Raw genomic sequence first — 23,184 nt, 5'->3', positions numbered from 1 at the left:
CCTGACTAGCAGTTCCAACTGGCTGCCCTGCCCTCCTCCTCACAGGGGGGCCCACCAGCTTCCTTACCTGTTGCCCCCCTGGCTGGCCCGGCTCCTTCCCTTGGGATGGGCCTTCTCCCAGGAATCAGTGTGCCACAGAAAAACAGCCCACACTGCAGACAGGCCAGGACAAACCTCACCAGCCCTCCCACAACACTCACCACGACCCAGAGAGATGGCCAGCTTGTGCTTATTGCCCTTTTGCACTCTTACCTGGGCACCTACCAGAGCAGGGCTTCACAGGATCACTTGGAGAGCTTGTTAAGGCACGGATTGCTGGGATCCATTTTAGTGAGCCTGGGTGGAGTCTAAGAATTTGCCTTTCTAACAAGCTCCCAGGTGATGCTGATGCTGCTGGCCCCAAGACCACCTCTGGAGAACCACTATGCCAGTGAATGCCTGAGTGTTTGGCACAGCAGTATTCACCACCCTACAAAACCTGCCAGTCCTGCACCCAAGATGGAACTAGATAGGAAAACACACAAACAGCTCTCCCTTCTTGTCCAATACAAGACATTGTTCATTCCAAGCAAAGATCTGGCTCTAATATTGTCCTTGAGGTCCTGTCTTGAGACAATCAACAATTAGATGAGAACTTATGGCACTTTAAGAACATGCCACCTGGGATGTGCCCCAAGACAAACTTCTTTTTTTGTATTTGAATCGATTTTATTTATTTTAAATTCCACTATAGTTAACAGTGTTATATTAGTTTTCAGGTGTACAACATAGTGATTCAACAATCCGGACATCACCTGGTGCTCATCACAAGTGCACTCCTTAATCTCTACCACCTGTTTCACACATCCCATCCCGCTCCACCCCCCTCCCCCACCTCCCTGGCATGTTCTCTATAGTTAAGAGTCTGATTCTTGGTTTCTCTCTCTCTCTGTTTATTCCTTTGCTTGTTTTTGAATTTCACATATGAGTGAAGTCACATAGTATTTGTCTTTCTCTGACTCACTTATTTCACTTAGCATTCTACTCTCTAACTCCACCCATGCTGTTGTGAATGGCAAGATCTCATACATGCAAAACCCACAGAGAACATCATACTCAATGGAGAAAAACAAGCTTTTCCCCTAAGATGAGGAAAAGGACGAGGATGTCCACTCTCACCACTTTTATTTAACATAGTACCGGAGGTCCTAGCCACCGTCATCAGACAACAAAAATAAATAAAAGCATCCAATTGATAAGGAAGAAGTAAAACTTTCACTGTTTGCAGATGACATGATACTACATACAGAAAATCCTAAAGACTGTACCAGAAAACTGCTAGAACTGACCAATGAATTCAGTAAAGTTGCAGGATACAAAATCAATGTGTAGAAATCTGTGACGTTTCTATACACTAAAAATGAAGCAATAGGAAGAGAAATTAAGAAAACAATCCCATTTACCATTGCACCAAAAAGAATAAGATAACGTAGAAACAGACCTAATCTAAGAGGTGAAAGTCCTGTACTCGGAAAACTATAAATCATGGATGCAAGACACACTTCTTGGTGAAATCCTGGCGGCCGAAAATTCCAGGTTCTTAGCCTGCCTCCCATGTATTTACAAGGCTTGTGATTGACAGGGGGCCAGGCCACCTGATGGGGGGCAGCCCCACCTGAGGAAGGCATTCTCTGAAGTTCTTCTTCAGGCCTCCTCCTGAGATGCTGTTCTGCCTGCAATGAGCCTCCAGTATTTCATTCACTACCAAAGCCAAAAAACCACGGAGCTTCGTGCGCAGCAGGTAGCCTGATTGTGCCACCTACCCTGACCTCCCACATGCTCCAGAAGAGAATGCTGGACCAGGAGTGAAAGAATACAAGTCACTCACTGCCTGTGTGACCTCAGCCGTGTCTCCACATCACCAAATCTGTTGCTTCTTCTGTTAAGAGGGTGAACACACACACACAAACCTGTCCTAATTCATAAGGTTATAACAAATGGCATGATGATGTATTATGACATTATTCATCTTATGACATGACTCATTAGCATTTACTGTTATTTTTTCTAGGACAGGATTATTTACCCACAAGCAGCTTCCCCCCTTCCTCGAGGATACTCTCGGAGCCCTTCCTTTCTCCTATACTTTTTTCTCCACTGGTACCTCTATTCATCAAACACTTATTGAGCCTCTTCTCCTTGACAAACGCTGCCCCAAATACCATACTGCAAAAATGAAGCACACAAGATCCTCCACCTTTAAGAGCTCTCAGCCTAGTGGGAGTGATAGCAAATGTCAAATAATTCCATCCCAGCAGGATGTGTTGTTACAAGAGTGTGCAGAGGGCATTCTGAAGCATAGATAGTTGCCTGTGGCAGCTCCTACCCAATAGTCTTTCCTTTTCCTTAGTAACAAAACTCCCAATTTTTAGTTTGATGTAGGGCCACACAGAATAACACTATGTATATTTTTCATCCTCCCAGGCAACTGGATGTGACCCTGTGACTAAGTTCTAGCCAATGAGATGTAATTGGGAATGGTGGGAGGATACTTCTAGGAAACCTCCTTAAACAGCAATTGGCATGTGCCCTTTTCCCTTACCCCTGCCTCCATCCTGTTGCCTGGAATGCAGATGTGATGGCTGGAGCCCCAGCTGCATCTTAAACCATGAGGATGGGAATGTTCTTAGGATGACAGGGCAGGGCACTGTAAGGGGTCTGGATCTCTGACCACTTTGTATACTGTTCCTGGGCTACTCATCTCCAGAATTCATTCACATGAGAGAAAGTAAACTTCCTATCTTATTTTTAAGCCATTATTATTTGGGGTTTTCTGACACAACTGAACCTAATCCCAACTAATTCAAAGCCAGATCATGAGTGGCCTGAGGACTTTGGACTTTATTATATAGGCAATAAGGAGCTATAAACAGTTTGCTGTGAAGTAACCTGATGTGGAGAAACAGAGGAAGAAGCAAGAGATATGACCCAAGAGGGAAGGAGATCATTGAGACTTATATCTATAGCTAGAAATGAGGAATCCTGATTTGAAGAGAAGGCAGAGGAGCGTGGTTTTAGATATATGGACTTTGAGGTGACTAAGGTGATTTAAAAACCCAAAAGGAACTGGAGATGGAGAAGTGAATCTTGGGGGAGAGGTAAGGCCTGGAGCTACAGATTCGAAATCACTAGTGTAAAAGTAATAGCTGCCATGCCACCACATGGGCGAAGCTTGAGGACTGTAGGTTCAGAAACCTCTCAGGAACTTCCCCCCAGGTAATATGAAACTGACCCCCATTAGGGAGGGCAGGGAGAGATCAAAGAATGAGGCTCCATGTGGGTAGGTGGCAATTTTAGTAACAGCAAGGGGAGTTTATGCTCGAGGCTTGTCTTGGGCAGCAGGAAGACCAGCAGAGCCCTGCACCCATCCTCCACATTTTAAGTTTACAAAGAGGCTCTAACCCGGTTCAGTCACATATACCAGGAAGGTGTTTTCAACATGGCATCACCATGTCAAGGCTGTGTCCTTGGAGCATACCTCTGGAAAAAGGAAAGGCAAGGGGAGGGCAGCTGGGTGGCTCAGTGGTTTAGCGCCACCTTCGGCTCAGGGCTTGATCCTGTAGACCCAGGATGGAGTCCCTCATCGGGCTCCCTGCATGGAGCCTGCTTCTCCCTCTGCCTGGGTCTTTGCCTCTCTCTCTCTCTCTCTCTCTCGAATAAATAAATAAAATCTTTAAAAAAGAAAGGCAAGGGGAACTCACATTCCCAAAACAAGGGAAGGAGCGGGGACCCTGGAGCCCGGGTCCAGTTCACAGATCAATCAGCAGCCTCATCTTCTTGATAACATTCCCCAACAAGGAATTTATGCTGAGTGAGATAAGCCAGGCACAAAAAGACAAAAACTGTACGATTCCACATAGATGAGGGACCTAGTAGTGAGCTTCATAGAAACTGGAAGGAAACTAGTGGCTGCCAGGGCTGAGGGAGGAGGGGAGGATGGGGAGTCAGGACTTAGCGGGGGTAAAGTTTCAGTTTTAAAAAGAGGAAAAGAGGGATGCCTGTGTGGCTCAGTGATTGAGCATCTGTCTTCGGCTCAGGGCATGATCCCAGGTTCCCGGGATCAAGTCCCACGTCAGGCTCCCCATAGGAAGACTGCTTCTCCCTCTGCCTGTGTCTCTGCCTCTCTGTGTGTCTCTCATGAATAAATAAATAAAATCTTTTTTAAAAATTAAAAATTGAAAAAAGAGTTCTAGAGATGCATGGTGGTGATGATTGCACAACAGTGAGAATGTACTCAATACCACTGAGCTCTTCACGTACAGATGGTTAGGATGGTAAGAAATAAATACATAAATACAGGAAGGAAGGACATATCTAGTAACTTTTAAGAGTAATAGCTGAAACCCCAAGAGGAAGTGAGGTTTCCTGAGAAAGAGGAAAAAGTGAGCCAAAAGGGCTTACCTTTGAGGAACAGAAGAAGGAAGCTGGTCTAAAGAAAGACAGTTGGCTTGAGAGGTGGGAAGAGAAGGAAAGACTTGATGTCACAAAAGAGAAACAGGGAGAGAATTTGCAACATGTTCGGGACTTTTGGATAGTGGCAACGAGAGAGAGATTGTTCAACAAAGTCTAGCCCAATTGTTTTGATAACAAAGGAGTCTCTGAGTTAGCACAGAGCATGAGCCTGAAACTGCGGGTGGTAACCATCTAAATTGGGTATTTCAAAGCTGATCAAAGCAAATGTCATGTCCAGCAAGACCCAGCCTGTGTGAAGAACCACCCAGGCCCCCTTCCATTGTAATCATTTTCCAAGTAAAAGGCTGAGTGCATGAAGTACACTGGAGAATGCATCAAATCAGAAGGCAGTTCCTGGGCTATTATACAAACTCAGAGATGCAGAGTAAAAAAAGTCCGCAGCATGCTGGGGGTTAGGGGATGCCGAGGAAAAGTGGGGTTAAATGGTCCCAGGGAGGAGAGAATTCTAGAAAAGTATCTTCACTGTCTCCAAACTGCTCCCTCGACTTTGAGTCAGTCTGGGGAGGTGACCTTTAACATTCGGTTCATCTGTGGTCCCTTTAACAACTTACCTAAGGCATATGAAGAAAAACGAAACAAACAAAAACCCCTTAGCTTTATGTCTGGGAACAGAATTCCCCATGGAGCCGAGGTGGGAGGGGGGTTCACTTCAGGCGGCAGGTGTGACTGGAGGCGCAGGTTAGCAGGAGACAGTGAACAAGAGAGAAAGTGAAGTGGAACTGTGCTGGTGCCCGGGGAGAGGACAGAGCTGGGGGGCCAGCAGCACTGCAGAATCACCAAAGAACCTATAAGAATAAAGGTTTCTTCCAGTCCATTGTTTGTAACTCTGTAAGGAAAACACACTCCTCTGGCTCCTCAAACTTTATTAAAGAAGGGAGATTTGGGGCCCCTGGGTGGCTCAGTGGTTGAGCATCTACCTTTGGCTCAGAGCATGATCCCGGGGTCTGGGATCGAGTCCCACATCAGGTCCCCTCCAGAGAGCCTGCTTCTCCCTCTGCCTGTGTCTCTGCCTCTCTCTGGGTCTCTCATGAATAAATAAATAAAATCTTAAAAAGAAAAGTGAGAAACAGAGGATGATTTCCATGTTAGCACACCTTGGTAGTGTGCCCTTTTGGGAGAGGCCCAAAGCCAGAGCAGAGAACAAGAACTCACTGGAGACAGGAAGTTGGAACCAGAAGTGCCCATGAGGATGACAGCAGGAAGACCCCAGGCAACATCTGGGGTGAATTACCATAGAGGACACAGGGCTCCAGGAACAGCTGTGGTGGGGCTTGGATTTGTTGTAATAGCCAATCTCCTGGGCAATAAACCACTTGTATCCTTATTCTCCCTGGTCTTGTCTCCTTCATAACAAGTTACCGAGGATGAGGAAGTGGTTCACACAAAACTTAAAGATCAAAGAAAAAGAGAATTTGGGAAAGGTCATCAAATTTGCAAAACAGCAAGTCACTGATGACATTGGAAGGAGGATTTTCCACAGGAGTAGGTCCAGGGTCACTACAGATAATGATGCAGACGGTGCACTGCACATAGGCAGCCCATCTGCAGGGCACCACTCCCTTCCTAGGCATCACAGAGTGGACATTCATGACAATTTTCCAGCCAAAGGGAGAAAAGTGTCTTTAGGAACGCATCCCTCTTTTTAGCTGGGATAAAGCTGGCTGATGGGCTGGCAGCAGTGTTGGTGGGGACAGAGGCAGTTGGCAAGAAGGTTATGAATGCATTGCTAATAAAGGAGTGAAAGCCATGTATTTGGAGCTCCTATACAGGGGTGTATATTATTTATCAATTGCTGCATAACAAATCACTTCAAAACTTAGCAGCTTAAAATACAAAGATTTCTTAGCTCATAGTCCTGTGAATCAGGAATCCAGGAGCAGTTTAGCTGAGTGATTTTGGCTCAGGGTCCCTCATAATGCTGCAGTAAAGCTGTCAGCTGGAGCTGCATTCATTTCAAGACTCAGCTGGGGCTGAAGGACCCACTTCTGAGCTCATTTATGGGGTGTTGGCAGGCTTCATCTTCACAGGCTGCTGGGCTGAGGGTCGCAGGTCTTCGCCACACCATGTGGGCTTTTCCAGAGGGTTGCTCACAACATGGCAGTTTGCTTCCCCCAATCAATTGATCCAAGAGACGGAGGGGGAAACTAGAGAGAAGAGATGGAGAGGGGAGAATCTGATTCTTTGAGTAGGTCAATAATTCCAACCTGCATTCAAAGGGAGGGGATTACATAAGAGTATGGATCCTGGGAGCTGGTGATCATTGGAGGCCATCTGGGAGGCTGCTGATCAGAATGTCTTTCTTCAGAAAGAAGGGAAAATCTTTCTCCCACCTTGGGAGTGAAATCAATAAAAGACAAGAAGAATTTGGGAAAAGTTTCAAGCTCACTTTAAGCAGGGACTAGAATAGGCTCCAGTTAGTGACCAGTGCTGAACTGAGCCAGATGGCAGAAATAATTGCCAACGGCTGCCCCTCAGCAGGGTCCGGTCATCTGTTCCATAAGGTTTTAGCTTCCGTGCCCACGTGAGTTGTCCGCATCTACTTTCTGTGAGTATAAAGAAATTTCATGAATGCCAACAAAGGTTTCTAATCCAGAGGAACAGCCCATGCAAAAATCTAAAAAGGCATTCAAAGAAAACAAAGCATCTCACAGGTCAGCTTTGTTTCTGCTTTCTGTGTGGGCAGACCTGTTCTGAGGAAGCATGGAGGGAAGAAAATACTCCCCAGATCGGCTTGTAACAAGCAGCACCTGTGTCCCACACCTCCACTATCTGGAGCTGGCCAGCTTTCCCTAGAGACACAAGTTCTGTGTGAAGAGTTTCTTATCTCCCCCTGACTCACACCCACCGTGAGACTCTCTTTGCTTTCTTTAAAATTTCGGGAGCACAGAGAAACACAGGAATAAAAGAGGTGTTCTCAACTTGGAACGTTCTATTAGACTACTGCTAACTCTTCTGGATTCTTTTAGAGGCTCCTGAAATGTCTGAACCACCCTGGAGTTGATTTAATTCATAAATATATATCAAGGGTCTGTTAGGATGGGTCAGCTCCAAGGTTGCCTCAGATGATGTGGCCCAAGTAGGGACAGAACTAGAAAGAAGGCCAAGCTGGTAGCCATGGGGGCAGGAAGTTATTGTGTGTGGGATTACAGCTGGAGGTCAGTTCATTAGGAAAGGCGATGTACAGTTACTGTGAACCCAAACATTTAAGGGCAGAAATTGACATGAGATCAAAGGGAAGACACACATAAGTTAGATTCTGTGTAATAGAGTCAAGGCTAATGCTCAGCAGCTCCAAGTGAACAGGGAAAACGTTAATACCTCTGGCCAGAGGTGCCTGGGTGGTTCAGTGGTTAAGTGTCTGCCTTTGGTTCAAGGTGTGATCCCAGGGTTCTGGGATCAAGTCCTACACCAGGTTCCCCACAGGGAACCTGCTTCTCCCTCTGCCTATTTCTCTGCCTCTCTCTGTATCTCTCATGAATAAATAAATAAAATCTTAAAAAAAAAAATACCTCTGGCCAAAGAATAGAGGCCAGGAACCAGCAGGCATTCCTAACAACAGGAGCCATGTGTGACTTGTTACCATCCTATTCCCAACAAATAGCACAGGGATAAATTCAGGTGCTCAGGCCAAGCAGAACACAATGGTGTGGGTTATTCATGTAGATACCCATAAATCATGATCTGGAGTCCAAGATGGGCATCAGGAAACTAGCAGGGAACAGATCCAAAGGCTGGGAAAAGCAGCTCATGATCCAGAACAGGTGGGTGGAGCCACCTAACAATCCCGACCAAGTTTTGAATGCTGGTTCCAGGGTATTCTCAGGATTAATTTTAGAATTAAATAATTCTAGCGGTACCTGGGTGGCTCAGTCAGTTGGGTGTCTGCCTTTGGCTCAGGTCATGATCCCAGGGTCCCAGGATCAGGCCGCCCCCCATGGGGCTCTATGAGCAGAGAGTCTACTTCTCCCTCTCCCTCTGCCTCTGCCATTGCTCACACACTCATACTCGCACACACACTCTCTCTCTCTCATTCTCTCTCAAATAAATAAAGTCTTTTAAAAAATGAATTTTCCTTCCTAGAATTAATTAAAGAATTAAAGTAATTCTAGGATTAATCATTTTAAGCAGCCTTTCTGCTTCTACTAGACTGAGGACTGGATCCAGGTTTGTCTTGCTTATTGGGTATCCTCTGGTCTAGCACAAGGTCTTATATAAAATAAGTGCTCTGTAAATGTGTGTTGAGGAAAGCACTTTTCCCAGAAAAAAAGTGGGAATCTGCAGGGGTAGAGCACAAGTCTAGGACCAAAAAGGCATGGATCCATACAAAAGTAGAAATATTTTTCTTCCAGGTAAAAGAGAATCAGGGCAAGCCAACTGAGCCTGGACTTCAGATTGCAAGCAAGCAAGAAGATGCCAACCTTCTATTCCACATTCCTCAGCCTGTCCCTCCTGGGTCTTCTTTAGATGACAAGCCCCACAGACCTTTCCCAGGGCCTAATCTCCAGATTGTGGATACGTGTAGGCAGAACTCAAGCTAGCAGCTTCAACAAGAGACTGTGAAATATTTCCTCCACCCATAGCTAGGTGGGTGGCCTCGAGCAAGTCACTTAACCTGTCCTTCTTATATCTCATATTGTTTCCTCTTCTGTACTGGGCAGAAGCTTTTTAGTTTGATGTAGTCCCTCTTGATTTTTGCCTTTGTTGCCTTTGCTTTTGGTGTCGAACCCAAAAAGTCATTGCCACAACCATGTCAAGGAACTTATCCCCGATGTTTTCTTCCAGGGTTATCAACAGTCTTACATTTAAGTTTTCATCCATTTTGAGTTGGTCTTTGTGTATAGCATAAGATATGGACCCAGTCTCATTCTTTTGCATGTGGCTGTCCAGTTTTCCCAACACCATTTATTTAAGAAACTGTCCTTTCCCTATAGTATATTCTTGGCTCCTTTGTTGAAAATTAATTGACCGGGCAGCCCAGGTGGCTTAGCGGTTTAACGCTGCCTTCAGCCCAGAGCATGATCCTGGGGACCCGGGATCGAGTCCATGTCGGGCTCCCTGCATGGAGCCTGCTTCTCCCTCTGCCTGTATCTCTCTCTCTCTGTCTGTCTCTAATAAAAAAAAAATTAATTGACCAAATATGCATGGGTTTATTTCTGAGCTCTGCTCTATTCTACTGGTCTATGTGTCTCTTTTTTTATACCAGTACCGTATGGTTTTAATTACTATGGATTTGAAATGTAGTTTGAAATCAGAAAGTATGCCTCCAACTTTGTTCTTCTTCCTCAAGATGGCTTTGGGTATTTGGGGGCTTATGTTGTTCCATACAAATTTTAGGATTTCTTTTTCTATTTCTGTGAAAAATGCCATCAGAATTTTGATAAAGATTGCATTGACTCTGCTTTGGGTCAAACGGACATTTTAACAGTATTAATTCTTTCTGTCCATGAACACAGAATATCTAAAGAAAACCATCAACAAAATGAAAAGGCAATCTGTAACACAGGAGAAAATATTTGCAAACCGTATCTCCAATAAGGGGTTCATGTCCAAAGTATACAAGGAACTCACACAACTCAATAGCAAAAAACCAACCCAATTTAAAAATGAGAGAAGGATCTGAGTAGACAATTTTCAGAAGACATAGAAATGGACAACAGGTGAATGAAACGGTGTTTGACATCATTCATCATCAAGGAAATGCAAATAAATCAAAACCACAGTGAGATAACATCTCACACCAGTCAGAATGGCTAGTATCAAAAACAAACAGATAACAAATGCTACAGGGGTGTGGAGAAAAGGGAACCCTTGTCCACTGTTGGTGGGAATGTAAACTGGTGCTGCCGCTATGGAAAATAGTATGGAGGTTCCTCAAGAAATTAAAAATAGAACTACTAAATGAGCCCCACTTCTACGTGTATATCTAAATGAAATGAAACTAATATCTCAAAGAGATGTCTGCACTCCCATGTTCACAATAGCATTATTCACAATAACCAAGTTATGGAAAAAACTTAAGTCTGTGTCAGTGGATAAATGGATCAAGAAATGTGGTTTATATCTATAGTAGGATATTATTCAGCCTTAGAAAAAGGAAATTCTGTCATTTGCAAGAACATGGATGAAACTAGAGGGAATTATGCTAAGTGAAATAAAGCAGACAACAGATAGACAAATGGTATCACTTATATGTGGGACCTAAATTTTTTTCTAAAGGTTGAACTCCTAGAAAGGGAGAGTGGAAAAGGAGTTGGCAGGGATCTGGAGGTGGAAGAGATAAGGAGAGGTTGGTAAAAGGGTAAGAATTTTCAGCTATAAAAAAAAAAAAAAAAAAAAAACCAACAACAACAGAATTTTCAGCCATAAGATGAATAAGGTCTGAGGATCTAATATATAACATGGTGACTGTAGTTGATAACATCACTGTATGACTGAAATTTGCTGAGAAAGTAGAATTTAAATGTTCTTACAAAAATAAATAAACATGTGAGATGAAAAATATGTTAATTAACTCGATGGGGAAAAGCCTTTCACAGGGTATCTGTATATCAAATCATCACATTTTAACTTTAGATACCTTATAATTTTTATATTGCCAGTAAAGCTGAAAAACAAAACTAAACTAAAAAACTATTTCCTCATCTATAGAAGGAAGGCTTTAGACCAGAAAGAAGACTCGGTGGTTCTCTTTCTTTTCTGATATTCTGTGATTCAATTATTCTGGTCTGTTTTGAAGAAGGATACAAATGAGGACTGACCCATCAGGAAAATAGGCAGTGGCTCACCAGCTTCTAAGAAGACATGGAGTGGGCCTAGAAGAAATGCCACATACACACCCTCTCTGTTCTGTTTCCATGGAGTTTGGTTCTCCTGGAACGCTGTGTCTGTGGAGGAAGGGAAGCATATTTCCTGTAGGCAGTTGCTTATGCTTCCTTGGCCCTCTGGAAAAGACGCAGCATGAAGAAGCCGAAAGCTCACAGGGCTTGAAAATGATAAGACCTGGATGTTGGTGCCAAACTGGGTGTGTGAGCTTGGCATCTCCATTTGCTCATCTGTAACGCACAGAAAACCTGCCCTGCCCACCTCACAAGACTGTTGGGAAAAGGCCTCTCCAAACATTAAGTGCTAGACAGGTGTGTAATATCGTTAGGACAATCCAGTCAAAATGTCTGATAGGACATGAGAAAATGTGGGGACAAATGGGCCATAGTCTAGAGACACATGGAGGACTTCTGAAATATTTGTACAATCTAGAAAATTAAGAAGAAAGCTGGTCTTTCTGAGTCTGTCTGGTAAGAAACACGCCATGGTTGTTGAACCAGTAAAATTTGGAGGATTGTAATTCCAGCTCTGCCATTTACCAGCCAAGTGACTCTGTACACATCACTTCACCTCCCTTGAGTCTCAGTTTTCTCATCTATAAAATAGGTATAAGGGACGCCTGGGTGGCTCAGTAGTTGGGCATCTGCCTTTGGCTCAGGGTGTGATCCTGGGGTCCCAGATCGAGTCCCACATTGAGCTCCCCACGGGGAGCCTGCTTCTCCCTCTGCCTATGTCTCTGCCTCTCTCTGTGTCTCTCATGAATAAATAAATAGAATCTTTAAAAAATATAGGTATAATATCCTTGCCCTTACTACTTCCCAAAGTTATCACTGCTCAAATAAGGTTATGTTCCTAAAAATGTGGCCCACTGTAAAGGTGCGCATATACTGGGCATCCGTGCTTCTGCAAATGTTCGGTACTTAGCAGGGGCTGAGCCAGTGAGACACATCCAGCCTTCAGCACCAGAGGCGGTGAAATAGATGCCTTCATAAGAGGATCTTTGGACAATTCTAAGGCTTTATCTGTGCCTAAAACTTTCCTCTCCTCCCGGGTCTGGAATCCTTCCCATTAGAATTACTCCTGTGGGTTGCATTCAGTTAAGAGACAGCCCAGAGCACAATGGTGTCCAGGCAAGGGCCAAGGAAGGGCTCGTATCCCATCTCAACTCCACCCAGCAGAGCCTGTTCCTACCTGGAATATTCTTGAACTGTCACAGACAGCCTGCCATATGGACCACCATATATGTTACCTGGAAGTTAGGGAACAAGAGAACAGGGTTTAAATGAGCAACTGTTCCCTGGAATGGGAGAGTAGCTCTTCCCCTGCCTCCCATTAGTAACTAGAGCTCTGGGAAGAGAAAATTCTAACGAGGGAATCTTGTCTGCACCAAACCTTAGCTCTCAAGGAATTGAAACCATATAATCCAAGAGAGAGTAGTACAATGGGAACCAGGCAGGAAGCCCAACATTAGCCCTGGTTGCTGAAAGTCATGGACAAATGCTGGATGACAGACCAGAGTAGCAAGGTGCTCATCTGTGTTCTGCAGGGAGGAAGCAGTAAAGGATAGCATGACCACCACCATCTTGCCTGACCTCATATTCTTGCTGAAGGTCAGTCCTTCTGGCTCAGGCTATGGGGGAAAATCTACAGTGTGTGATAAGGAGCTGACCTCTGAGATGAGCTCTTAGCCTTCCCCCAAAGTACTTCTTAAGCACTTCCTGCACCGTTTTTTTTTTGGTAACAGGGTCAGACCCTGAGCACTAGGGAGCTTTGGTGAACAAGAATAAGGAGCTACAGCCACTCCAAGGTCAGAGTGTCCACGTGGACTCCGGTGACTTCCGTGCCCCTCCTTTCTCTCCAGATGAGACACCTCATTGTCTGAGGCTTGTGAATCCTCCAGGGAGAGCTGGGAACTGGACTCTGGGCAATAAACAGAGACAGTGAACACGCCACCAGGGGAGGGAAGGAGGCTTTCCTTCAGTGATGGCAGCACAATAGCCCAGGATGTAGCTTCCTATAAACCTTGGCAGTACAGCCTCGCAGCCAAGGGCACACTCACCTCATAGAAAGAGGGCAGGTCTTTGGCCAGGCAGCTTCTCCACTTTCTAGACAAGCTGACAGGACAAGGAAAGGGCTTTCATTTAGTTGAATGAAGGCTCTAACCTCACCCTGCCCTGTGTGTCCATTCTCTCACCTTTAGAGTCTGAGAAACTTATCCATGGAGAGAAGGCTAAGGAAGAAGACATGCATAGGGCAACCTGCACATCCTCCCTGAACCCCTGGTTTTGAGGAATGGAGAATAAAGGACTATTTATTATAAAAGGCCTTGTTGGTCTGGATGAAGGCCTGGAAGTGAAACCTTTACAGCATTTTCAAAGCTTCCCTCAATCTTAAAGCAAAATTTACCTTGGGGAGCCTGGGTCGCTCACTCAGTTAAGCATCTGACTCTTGATTTTAGCTCAGGTCATGATCTCATGGTCATGAGATTGTGCCCCTCATCAGTCTCTGCGTGGGAGTGTGAAGCCTGTGTGGGATTCTCTCCCCACTCTCTGTCTCTCCCCCCAACTGTGGGCTCTCTCCCTTTCAATCTCAAATTTAAAAAAGAAATTTAAAAAATTTAAAGCAAAATTGATCTGAAGACCAGATCTTTTTAAGAACAGATATTATGTTAACACAACAGTACAGATGATTCTTCTAGTCCTACTTACAGTCTGTTCACATTTCTCATACTAGTATCTGTGCTTTTTGATAAGTTTGAACATCCACAGGGTATTAGGAAAAAGAAACACTGAGCCATGTTCTCCCAGTCATCTCATTTAGTGATTCTCTGACTTTTTAATCAGGGTTTCCCTTGAGGCTCTCAAAACACATCACCATGATGCAGGCCACTCTCTAATATTTATGGGGCCCAGGACAAGAGTGCAAATGGAGGCCCATACACATAGGTCTAATATTTAAAACTTACAGATAAAGCTAACAAACAAAATACATTATACCATCCTATCCTGACAAATACATATTCACAATGACTTAGAGTTCAAATGTAGAACTCTTCTTCTTCTTGGAATCCTACTATACAGAGAGAGCCTGTCCCCAAATGCTCAGCCCTGGGCTCATGGACTCCTTTTCCTATCCCTCCTCCCCTTGCCCATGTCCCAAACCACATGTCCAAGCTCCATCAACACACTCCACTAATAGCCATCCAGTTTGCCACTCTTTGACCCTAGGGGCGCATAGACTAGCCATAGTGGCTTTGATCTCTGCCTTCAGTGCAATAGACATGGAAAAGAGGCCTGAAAAAGACTGGAAGCAGGTTTGAGGCCATTTGGGCAGGGAATTCTAGGTTCCCTAAAGATTCCCTAGGAATCTAGAGAATGTTCTCAAAGAGGGGCATGGACTTTAGTTAGTCATATTTTCTTGGCCCTGTGAACTCCTTACTCATAAAGAGAAGCATGGTTGAAGGAGGGTTGTAGTGGGAGTCCTCTAAATTCTAGAGCCAAGGGTAGGAGGGGAATCTAAGGGCATTACTGCATTGTTAAAATGCCCATACTACCAAAAGCAATCTACAGATTCCATGCAATCCCTATAAAAATTCCAATGGCATTTTTCACAGAAATAGGAAAATTGATTTTAAATTAGTAAGAAACCACCAACAAAACAAAACAACACCAAAGAGCCAAAGCAATCTTGAGAAAGAAGAACAAAGCAGTAGGCACTATGTTCCCTGATTTCAAATTGTATTACAAAGCTATAGTAATTAAAATAGAATAGTGTTGGGGCACCTCGGTGGTTCAGTTGGTTAAGAATCTGACTCTTGTTTTCAGCTCAGGTCATGATCTCAGGGTGTGACACTGAGCCCAGTGTTAAGATTCTCTCCTTCCCTCTCCCAGTGCTGTTCTCCCCACCCCCACCCCACTCATGCTCTTTCTTTCTAAAAACAAAACAAAACAGTATGGTATTGGCATAAAAACAGACACATAGATAAATGGAACAGAATAGAGAGCCCTGAAGTAAACCCATACATATATGGTCAATTATCTTATGACAAAGGAGCCAAGAATACACATTGGGGAAACGATAGTCTCTTCAATAAATGGTGTTGGGAAAACCAGGCAGCTACATCCAAAAGAATGAAGCTGGACCACTTTCTTACACACCATACATAAGAATTAACTCATAATGGATTAAAGACTTGAGCACAAGACCTGAAACCATGAAACTCCTAGAAGAAAACATAGGCAGTAAGCTCCCTGACACAGGTCGTGGTGATGATTTTTTAGATTTGACATCAAAAGCAAAGGTAACAAAAGCAAAAATCAACAGGTGGGGTTATATCAAACTAATAAGATTCTGGTATATAAGAGGTTAATAATCAAACTATGTAAAGAACTCATACAAGCAATAGCAAAAAAAAAAAAATCCAATTTAAAAATGGGCAGAGGATCTGAATAGATTTTTTACCAAAGAAGGCATACAAATACCCACCAGGAACATGAAAATATCACTAATCATCAGAAAGATGCAAATCAAAACCACAATGAGATATCACCCCACACCTGTCAGAATGGCTATTAACCAAAAGACAAGAAATAATAAGTATTGGTGAGAATGTGGAGGAAAGAGAACCCTTGTGCAGTTAGTAGGAATGTATATTGGTGTAGCCACTGCAGGAAGCAATATGGAGGTTCTTCAAGAATATAAAAATAGAACTACCATATGATCCAGCAATCCTCCTATTTCTGGGTATTTATCTGAAGAAAGTGAAATTATTAGCTCAAAAAGATATCTATACCCCCTTGTTCATTACATCATTATTTATAATAGCTAAGACATGGACATAACTTTAGTGTCTCTCAACAGATGAATGGATAAAGGAATCACACACACATGTATACACAATGGGATATTACTCAGCAATAATAAAGAAGGAAATCTTGCCATTTGTGACAACTTGGATGGTCTTTGAGGGCGTTATGCTAAGTGAGATAAGTCAGAGAAAGTCTAATACCCTATGATCTCATGTCTATGTGGAATCTGAAAAAAGACAGCAACACAGAGAACAGATTGATGGTGGGGATTGAGGTGGGTGAAATGGGACAAGGGAGTCAGAAGGCTGCAAACTTCCAGTCATGAAATAAATAAGTCATGGGGATGTAACGTACGGCACAGTGACTATTCTAAGTAACACCGCATTGCATATCTGAAAGTCACTAAGAGAATAAATCTTAAAAGTTCTCATAAGAAAAAAAGATTCTATAATTATGGATTACAGATGATGACAGATGATGACAACTAGAGTTATTGTGGTAATCATTAGGACTACATGCAAATATCTCATCATTATGTTATACACCTGAAATGAATATAATGTATGTTGATTACACCTCAAATCAAAAAGGAGGGCATTATTGTTATGTAAAGCCTTCTTAATCTAGGAACCCAGGGTGCTCACCCAGTCACCCCCTGACTTTGGGCATGCCACCTCAACACTCTGGGGCCCAATTTCTTCATCTGTAAAATGTGGGTTTCAAGTCAAGAAGTTTTAAGTTCCTTTACAGAATAAAATCCTATACTTCCATTCTAAAGTGAGTTCCAATAACGCAGATGGAGGACCTGCCATAGGCCAAGCACTGGTGAGTGCTCCTGCACCCGTGATCCTGTTTCATACATGATTCCATCACTCCACAGCCCCCTTCCCAGCCAGGCTAGTGCTCTGCCCAGACTAGAGATCCCACAGATGGCCAGACTAAACACGATGCCACGCTAAGTGTATGGGCCTCACCAGGGAACATCCACAATGCGAACAGACATACAGTCCACCTGCAGCAGTCCCAAGGGGCAGGGCAGAGAGGCAGACACTTCCTAAGAGCCCCAGGGGACAGTGAGTGCCTCCAGGCCAGGCTACAGGTGGGGAGCAGCTGCTCAGGGCTGCAGTTCAGACACAATTCCAAGCTCACAAAAAACAATAAAAAATTCCTGTGTCATATTAGCTCCCGAAGGTAAAGATCTGGGCCAGGCCAAGAGTAGTAGTGGGGAAAAGGAAGCTAAAACTGAAGGAGGCATAAAGGTCAATCCCACGATCCTTGTGGGAAGACTGAGGCAGGCCTACATGTGTTTGGAACAAGGCTTCTCCACCCCTTTTCTGTTTTTTGCAGCTTCTCTAGCTCCTCACAGCCACAAGCATGTGAAAACATCTCTTTGAAAGGCCCCTGTTCTTTTTTTTTTTTTTTTTTTTTTAAGATTTTACTTATTTATTTGACAGAGAGAGAGAGAGAGCACAGAGTGAGTGGCAGACAGAGGGAGAAACAGGCTTCCCAAGGAGCAGGGAGCCTGATGCAGGACTGAAGCCCAGGATCATGACCTGAACCGAAGTCAGATGCTTAACTGACTGAGCCACCCAGGTGCCCCGGAAGGCCTCTGTTCTTGAGGGCAAGTTGGCCCATACTCCATTTCTCTTTAGTTAGCTTGCCCTCCTCGGATCATGGCTATTTGACCTTGAGCAAGTTTCTTACTTGTTCAGCCCTCAGTTTTCTCAACTGTAAAATGAGCCTTCTGATGACTAGAGAAGACCTGTTAGTGCCTGACACAGAAGTGGTCAGTAATTGGTAGGTATTACTATTATTTTCCTCTCAAATGGGAGCAAGAAAATGAGAGGCAGCCTCTATGGAGACCAATCATCCTTGCTGTCTTCCCTAGAGGACAAATGGGCCACCCCTTCCTGTAGGACATAGGTCTTGGGCATGTCATGTCAGGCACAGGACAGCTTGTAGTCACACAGCCATCAGCCAGCCAAGCACACAGCACATCCTGAGGCCTCATCAAATATTGACGCAGTGTATCAGGTCTTCTGAACACAATACGCTGCTTCTCAAACAGAAGCCTGACCTTCTCTGACCCCAGAGGAGGGTGAGAGCTTTTTAAATCCCTTAAGTGGCTGCCAATCTAGTAAATCATCAGGGGCAAACATCATGTGTGCCATCCCTTTCAGGGGAGGATGAAAGCTCCACTGCTGCTTTTAGGTTTTTCGGCTAACCCAGCTCCCCAAGAAGGGATGAGAAGATGAAAAGTAATGTTGGAAGCACCTCCTCTGTGCCCAGCACCAGACAAAGGGCCAGGCATGCACGATCAGATTCAATTTCCCACAGGAACCCTATAAAGTAGGTGGTCCTGGCTATAGTTTATAGATGAAGGCACTGAGATAGAAGGGGATTAAGTAGGCAACTCAACCAAGATCACATTTTTCCAGGGTGGAGTCGAGATTTAGATCTGCATCTAAAATCCATGTGCTTCTGCAAACACCACTCAGGATATGGGAACTGAGAGAGGGGAGAAATCCCTAGGGTCGGGCCCACTTAGAAAACTAGCCACAGCACAGAGCAAAGTCAAAACTGTAAGTTCTATTGGCCCCCACCAAGCAATCCCTGACCAGATCCCCTCTTCTGACCCTCAGAACCAAACCTGGTGTTCGGCTTCTTTGTAAATGAAATGACATCTATTTCTTAAGAACCCCCATTAATAATAGGCATTTACTGAACCGCCCTGTAATGGGGCCCTGAGGTAGACTGGGGCAGGATGGGACACAGGAGTGGCACATCCATTTCTTAGCACAGCTGAAAATCAGTATGGCCCTCGAGTTATTTATAATCTACTTACAAGTCACATGAATCATCATCATAATCAGCGTTTATTTATAAAATATATTAGAGTTTAGACATTAACTCCCCAACAGGGCACCGGCAAAGGAATATCATACCTCTCATGTGATCTTCATGACAAGCCTATGAGTTCAGTAGGGATCATGGTGAGGAAAGAGTGGTCACAGAGTAGTTAAGTGACTACCCCCCGAGTCCCACAGCTAGTTAGTGGCTGAGTCAGGATGTGAACCCATGTCTGTCTTACCAATTATATGAACCACCATTTTAGAGCTGGCCATTTTAGAGATTAAAAAATAAAAACAACGGGCAGAGAAATGAAGTGGAATGGCTTGCCCGAGGTCACACAGCCAGCCGGGATTTGAACCCACACCGTCTGGCTCCAGAGGCTCAGTACTTAACCACCCTTCTCTTCCCCCAAAAGGACTTAATTTCTCCACTGAGTCCCCCTCCTTGAGGAGCAGAAAACTAAGTTCTGTCAATTTGTGATTCCTCTTGCCTTTCTCTGAGGTGTCTAGAAGGTCTGGGGGCCTTGCAAAGCGCCAAGGGGCATCTCATGCTCGGGTTGGTCTGGGGTTCACTGACACATCTAGACCACAATCCACGTGTCTCATGCAAGTGCCCCAGCTGGTCTCTGCTCCTGTCCTCCTTCAGAGTGTTCCATCCTTGGGGCAGGGGACTCATTTCCCTATTCTGTGCCAGGCAGGCCCAAGGAAGTTCTGTGAGGCCTTGAATGATTTACCACAAAATTGTCCCCTCAGGGGGCCTTGCCACCTGCCTGGGGTTCCTTTTCTCTGGGCCTGCTGCTCTCAGCAGCCCTCTCTACCACCCCGGCTCAGTTCTCTTGTACTCACATAGATGTTTCCTCCTGACCTTCTGGCTGTGCCCAGAGTCCCCCCTGGTATCCTAAAGTTTATCCTGTCCCAAAACAAGAAGATGCCTTTGTGTCTTCTTTTGCCCTGCCATGTACATCCCTCCCTGGGGTGGGAGGTTCAGAAAGGCCAGGCTGCCTGGGGGTGGTATGGGCGTTATAGCAGGAGATGGAAATGATTGGAGAGCAGAAAAACAAAAACAGAAAACTTTGAGTGATACAAAAAACAAAAAACAAACAAACAAACAAACATAGTGAGGGAGATCTGAGAGAGTGAACTTCAGAATGCTTCACAGAATAAATGTTTTTAAGGGCAATAGTATAGCAACTAAGCATCCATCAACAGAGAGGAGAAGAAAGACAAATATTTCTTCCTGGCAAGCCAAGGGGTACCAGTCCTCACAGAGCCAGAGAAATTGAAGGGATTTTATCCTATATGCTCAAATCAGAGCCAAGACAAGACTCCGAACATTTGTCATTCACAAGTACCTGCTATGGGCCTGGTCCTGGGGATGCAGTTGAGAATGACATAACACAGAAGATGTGCAGCAGGGGCACTTGGGTGGCTCAGTGGCTGAGCATCTGCCTTTGGCTCAGGGTGTGATCCCAGGATCCTAGGATCCAGTCCCACATTGGGCTCCCTGCATGGAGCCTGCTTCTCCCTCTGCCTATGTCTCTGTCTCTCTCTGTGTGTCTCTCATGAATAAATAAATAAAATCAAAAAAAAAAAAGAAAGAAAGAAAGAAAGAAAGAAAGAAAGAAAGAAAGAAAGGAAGGAAGGAAGGAAGGAAGGAAGGAAGGAAGGAAGGAAGGAAGGAAGGAAGGAAGAAAGAAAGAAAGAAAGAAAGAAAGAAAGAAAGAAAGAAAGAAAGAAAGAAGATGTGGAGCAGGCCCAGGACTGGTGACAGGCCAACAGGGCCAGCATTCCAGGTGGATGTCATGGCCATATGTCCTCAAAGCCACTAGCCCCCAGAGTGATGGGTAGCCGTGAGGCCGCAGACGAAAAGCTCCTGGAAGCGTGCCAGCTCACAGTGAGTGCTCCGCAGACAGCAGCTGCTATAATGATTATCCCGATTTTGAATCTTCCCTACTCAGGAGCCACATCACAGTTTGGGGTCACAGGGACACCCCTGCTGTAGGCAGAGGCCAGGCAGAGGAAGCCAGGCACACCACCTCACTCTCAGTGGCCCCCGGGGGCCTGAAGTCTCCCTGTGTCTGCAGCCCAGGGCCCCAGACATTAACCTTGGCTCAAGTACTCCAGGCCCCAGAGCCTGGAGAGAAACCTGCTTCCCAGCACGACTCCCACATTCCTTCTGGGTGGAATGCCTTTATATGGCCAGGTCCCAGGGGAGAGATTCCATTAACTCTTTACATACCTTTACAAAACCCCACAAAGGGAGAACAATTTCTCCACTATCCTCAGAAAATGCTGATGCCAAGAGAACATTTTTTATTTGATTATCATCCCATCTCCTCTTGATGAGATCCTGTAGTGTGAGCTACCCAAAGCGAGGATCTGTCTGAGTACTTAGGGACAGGACTGAATAATCTGGGGGGTGGGAGGGGAGTTAAAGAGAGTTTGTTTAACTGGGTTTAGTGTTGCATGCCTGCTATGTACAAAGCATGGTGTGAGGTATACAAGGTTGGAAAAGATGAAATTCTTGACTTCAAGAATTCCTAATACAAGAAAGTAAACAAATCCTGGTGAATAAAAAGGAACAAGTCACTTCGTGAACATCATGGGCTTTAGGAAAAAGGAACAAGTAATGTGAAAGGAAGGTGACCCCCTTATCATCAGGCACTCATAAAAAGCCTGAGTTTTGAAGCAGAGGGCTAACTGGAAAGGGACAAGCCAAGTGTGGCTATTTGATACTCCCCCCACCCCCCCAAAGTGACTGGATAAGGTCAGGGCACGAGAAAGGATCCTGCTTATCTATGACACATCCTCCCCATCACTGTGGCTGCCCGACCCACCTGTATAACCCGGCCACCTTATCAGGAGCCCTGTCTGGCACAGCAAGTGAGGGTCAGCACAGCAAGGAGGGTAGCAAGCTGGCTCCAGGTCCTTTTCAGGAAAATGTTAAAGTTCAGGCTATCACTAGGCTGTAGCAACAACAGCCTTCTAGAAGGCCTCCGTGGTGCCAGGCACTCCCTACCTCAATCCACAGTAGATAGGACTTCCATTCTGAACTCTAAAAGCCAATTTGAATCATGTCATTGTCAGTGTGTCCCCTGCCCTGAACCTTCAGTGGCTGCTTCCCACTGCCAAGCTCCTATTTGAACTCCTCAGCCCTATATCTAGTGCCCTTTACCATGTGACTGAAGTTTACCTTTCCAGCTTCACCCCTCACTCAGGCTGGTCCCCGGCCTACAACATCCTCCCCTGGCTGCACCTGTTGAAATCCTACCCTCACTCTCAGAGCCAGTCTCAAATGCCCCAAGGGGCTTCCCTGGCCCACCCCTCCCCCCCTCTCGCCCCCTCCCCCCACCTCCTGAAATGACCTGATATTTTATACCTGTCTGGTGTCACCTGTCCCACTCCACCTGGTATGGGGCCTCCCTTACTTACTCCACTCTTTTGGAAGCTCCCTGAGGCCAGTTCTCTCTCTCTGAGGCCCAGATCTGCAGGCAGTAAAGGTGCTTTTATTGCCTCGAGTCTCTTGCTATCCGTGTTCCATCCACACCTGTTCCCTCTCACAAAGCAAGGGGTCAAGGCCACTGAAAGACTGGGGAGATTCTTTATTGGTGATGTTGCTGTGGGTCAGCTTTGACCTTTGCATAGAATGAAAATGCTATCAAGTCCTAATGGGCCCCTCCTACCTCTCCTCACCTTGAATAGCTTGGTTTATCATTTGGTATAAAGTGAATTGATTAGGGACTGGCCGGGCATTCCTCCCGTGTTGACTTCTGGCTCAGAACTTCCACAGGACATCGGCCCACTCCTGAACCAAGGAAGCTGTGTCTTACCCCAGCTTTTCTTCCCAGACAACTCCTCTGGTTCTCATCCTACCACTCTGACTTCTCTCCAGGGCCCTCTCCCTCCAGCCTCCAAGTCCCCTTGGTCCTCAGCCCTCTTCCCTTCCTGACGGTCTCTCCCTCCGAGGATGGACCCATTCCTTCAGCGTTGGCCATCTCTTCCAGGTTGTGGTCCTCAAAACCTCCAAAACTCAAGTTCCTATCTCCCAACAGCCTTCGGGCATTGGTGCTGGTACATGCAGATAGCATCGCAGACTCAGCATGCTGTTGCCCCAAATACCCCAATCCAAACTGAACTCTTTCTCCTCCTCCTCCTATATTTTCTTGTTTTCCAGTGTGAGTGGGCCCTGG

The 23,184-nt window shown here is 45.2% G+C and overlaps 1 long non-coding RNA gene across 10 annotated transcripts in view; it reads right to left on the bottom strand.

The window, feature by feature from the left end:
- LOC144281049 (uncharacterized) overlaps positions 1-23,184 on the bottom strand; it is a 137,093-nt gene that overhangs the window by 33,794 nt on the left and 80,115 nt on the right. Inside the window, exons 1-2 of one of the 10 annotated variants that reach the window (XR_013349504.1) lie at positions 11,298-11,398; positions 5,744-6,656 (exon numbers count right to left, since the gene is read on the bottom strand). The exons of 3 other annotated variants lie outside the window; for them this stretch is intronic. This is a non-coding gene — a long non-coding RNA (uncharacterized LOC144281049). 6 more of the 10 variants (XR_013349501.1, XR_013349506.1, XR_013349509.1 and 3 more) reach the window with 6 other exon arrangements.

This window comes from Canis aureus, chromosome 12 (genome assembly GCF_053574225.1).
Source record: "Canis aureus isolate CA01 chromosome 12, VMU_Caureus_v.1.0, whole genome shotgun sequence".
NCBI classification, from domain to species: Eukaryota; Metazoa; Chordata; class Mammalia; order Carnivora; family Canidae; genus Canis; species Canis aureus.
Note: the sequence above shows the minus strand (reverse complement) of the source record. Positions and strands in the feature narration are given on the sequence as shown.